The sequence below is a fragment of the Vicia villosa genome, linkage group LG1, assembly GCF_029867415.1.
Source record: "Vicia villosa cultivar HV-30 ecotype Madison, WI linkage group LG1, Vvil1.0, whole genome shotgun sequence".
Classification (NCBI taxonomy): domain Eukaryota; kingdom Viridiplantae; phylum Streptophyta; class Magnoliopsida; order Fabales; family Fabaceae; genus Vicia; species Vicia villosa.
In genome coordinates, this window is record NC_081180.1 from 25,860,264 (window position 1) to 25,864,029 (window position 3,766).

Consider the following 3,766-nt stretch of genomic DNA (forward strand, 5'->3'; position numbering starts at 1 on the left):
GTCTAAGTGATGGAATAACATGTTATAAAAGTGGAGGACCAAATTGATTAAGAATTAGATACTTGCAATGAGGGGTTTGGGAAAAGTTGAGGATCCAACATGAATAATAATAAATACCATAGCTTAACATTTAGTAATTAATAGATATTGTGTAAATAACTAAAAAATATGTAGTAATTCATAATTATCAAATAATAATTATGAAATAAAAATATAACAATAAAATATTTATTAATGTGATAACACATGAATGAGTCTTAATGTCATAATACTTAGATAGTATTAATTGCAAGTGTAAAATTTTAGATATAAATGAAAAATTTGATATATAATTTATTTATATTTGTAAAAACTCATTTAAATTGAGAAAGTACAATAAAAAAATATGAAGTCAAAATATTAAAACAAAAATTTGCAATATCATTATACAAAATATAATGATAAACTTGACAAAGAATGTTCTTAGATCGTATGAATTTAAATTGCATTACTTAATTATAAAATAAATAATTATATAAATTCAATTGTATTAAATATTCATTAAAAAAATAAAAATAACTTGTGACATAAAGAAAAAAGAAAAAAATTGACATTTAAATATAAGAATTCTGTCTTCAAATAAAAAAAATTATTACTTAAAATCAAATAGATATTGTGGTGATAGTGACCCGTAAGAAAAAGAAGTAATTATGTGAATGACTTTGTAATATAATTCAATTTGATAAAATACATTTTGAATTTTATTAAAATTAAAAACTAAATTAATTAATATTTTTAGTAATAATAAACAAATATAACACATTAAATATGTCTTAAATACAAAAAAAATTCAAATTCAGCAAAAAAAAAAAATCAAATCATTAAACTTAAGTACACGTTAAAAAATTAAAATCATTACACTTAAGTACACGTTAACTCCATATTAAAAAAAAGTTAACACCATAAAGAAAGTATAGTTAACAAAAACACATTTACATATCTAAATTATTTAAAACACCAATATAAAATCGTTCATTCCAATTTAATGCTAGAATTTAAATGCATAATAGATGATAAAATATAGAAACAAAATTAAATATTTATAATAATTTTAACAAATTATATTATAATAAACACAATCAATTATAATATATTTTGACCATTTGGGATAATATTGAAGGAATAAATATCAGTAGAGGCTGCAATCATATTAGAGGTTGCAATCAATCATTTGCTGATAAAATTGTAAATCTCTTTACTCTATGTAGGATATATATAATACTACTATATAATATGTTATATTGTAACATATGAAGCTTTGAATATTGATAATATCAACAGAGAATATTTCATGCCAAATGATAGCAATATTTACAAATAAAAACTTGGTGATTTAATATTGTTTCTTAAGTATGCCCGCATTTTATATCTTCAAATTCTCCGGTACCAACAATAATTTGTTTTCCATGGCCAATACCTATAAAATCAAACTGATAGTGTAAAATTAACATTTTCATGTCAATATTATCAATATTCAAAACAGGAAAACAGAACTACAAAAATAGCTAGTAGAAAATAGATACAAAATAGGAAAACAGAACTACAAAATAGCTAGTAGAAAATAGATACTACACAGGGAATCTTCATATTTTCATGTTTTCTGGGTGAAGATTGAAAAAGCAATGATGAATGAAATAAAATTGGTTCATCTTATACCTCATCAGATGCGGTTAGAAGTAGATCATATCCGTGTAGGTTACTATCAAGATTGTGAACATCTGCAAATAGATATTGGAGCTTCAGTTAGTGTAATGTTTTTCTTTGAAAAGGAAAAAGATCAAATATATTATTAAACAAAACATGGCACAAGTAATGCCAAGCACAAGACTTGTCCCCATATCAGTACCAACCACCAACACAACTATCCTAAAAAAGAATAAAAGACAATTCAAACATGGAACATGCTAGCAACTCACCTAAAAAACAAAACAAAAAAAACAATACAAAGGTCCCAAACATATGCAGCTCCCAAACCCAGGCAATCTTCTGTAAAACCAATACTTGAAGTTTCAGTATCCCAGTCAAACTACCTCTATCAAGTGAGTTACACCAGAAACAAACATATATTCCAAATTTCGCAAACGGCTTTTGTCAACTTCTTTAACAAACCATAGTACAATTTATTATTATCATCGGTAACCCCCTCTCTAAGTTAAGTTGCTAAAGTCGTTTTCCAGCAGACAAAATAGCTTGAATAATGGAAGTAAACTGTAAAAAGACAGCATGGTTGAAGCAATCAAATAGCTAGAAGCTTTATGTCACATAAAAAAAACTCAAGTGAACTAATACCAATTTAATATAATATATAAACCTATATGACTAAGGACAACTGTTCAGAAATAGCAATTCTCCTAACCATTGCACTTCATACTGCATTAAGACTCTAGTTCTCATTCTCAACCAGCAAAAACATTTTCACCAAAAACATTCTCCTAAACATTTTCAAAAAGACGGAAGGTGACTAAAAAACGACAACTAAAAAGCTGAATGGTAATCATCTTGTTCAAAATCATCCATCAAAAGATCATCTTTAAGAAAAGCTGAATGTCAAGCTACATTCAACAACAACAAAAAACATATCAACAACATGACGTACATAAACAAACATATGTTCTAAACATTGACAATCCTTTAGCAGCGACACAATTGATACCAAACAGAATTGAATTAGAAAAAAGGAAATGAAAACGTGTCAATTATCAAGAGCTAAGCGATAAATTTATGACATTACCTCAAATGCGATTTGTCAGGTATTTATCTTCTTCTGCACTGAAGCTACTGGGAGGCTTAACCTAAAAAAACCTCATATGTTGGTACAGAGACACTAAGAGACTTAGCATTGACATAGTTCCAAGGGAAAAGTGATTTTTACCCTGCATTTTGGAAAAATCTGTTTAGCTCATCCCATCTGGGCATCCATGAGTGAAACCAAAATTAAACCTTGCTTTAGGACTCAGAACAGTTAACCAAAACAAAACCATCATAACCCATGAATAAGTTATCTTTTAATTTGCTTTCTCTTTATATCAATTTTCAACCCTAGATCTATAATATTTTCACAAACTAAATTTGTAGATCTGTGTCAAAAATACTAAAGTAACATACCTTGATGGAGAAATTTCACAGTAAAGCCAAAGGCAGCTGTCATACCCCAAAATTTGCCCATGCTATTTCTCTGATACAAATCCAGATCAATACATAAAGCTCCTAGAACACTTCCATACCTAAAAATTGAGGGAGATACGCCTTGTCAAAGTTGGCAAAATTTTGAAGAGATCCATGAAGAAGATATTTACTAAACTCGAAAATTCTCCAAATGGGCCCATATTTCATTAATCCAAACATGATTGTAATATTGATAGAAGTCTCCTGGCCCAAATTCCCTGCCATTTATTTATTTTTATTTATCTTGATTTTTTAAATCATTTTAAAATCAATTTAATTAAAATAAATAATGGAGAAATCAAAGATTTGATTTAAAATTTTTATATCAGGGTGATATCAATATAATCAGAATAAGATTAGTGATTAAAGTAGATTGGAGTGAAATTGAACCAAAATTGGAAAGCTTGAATATAATTTTCAATTAAATTCCAATCTTCTTAATTCACCAAGATTTGATACAATTTCTAGACCTAATTCATGCCCTATATATGGATAATTGGTGCCAACACAAAGGGGGGTTTTTTGGACGAAATTCTGCAAATAGGGGCGCTTAAAATTTGAA

The 3,766-nt window shown here is 27.4% G+C and overlaps 1 long non-coding RNA gene across 2 annotated transcripts; it reads right to left on the minus strand.

Annotated features, from left to right (window-relative positions):
- Positions 1-1,243: 1,243 nt before the first annotated feature.
- On the minus strand, positions 1,244-3,181 carry LOC131603164 (uncharacterized). Of its 2 annotated transcripts, none has more exons than XR_009284249.1 (4): positions 3,145-3,181; positions 2,771-2,912; positions 1,696-1,757; positions 1,244-1,456 (listed from the first exon to the last, which is right to left on the minus strand). It is a non-coding gene; the product is annotated as an uncharacterized LOC131603164 (long non-coding RNA). The 2 variants fall into 2 exon arrangements; XR_009284250.1 differs by having other exon boundaries at positions 2,771-2,947; positions 3,145-3,176.
- Between the last annotated feature and the right edge of the window lie 585 nt (positions 3,182-3,766).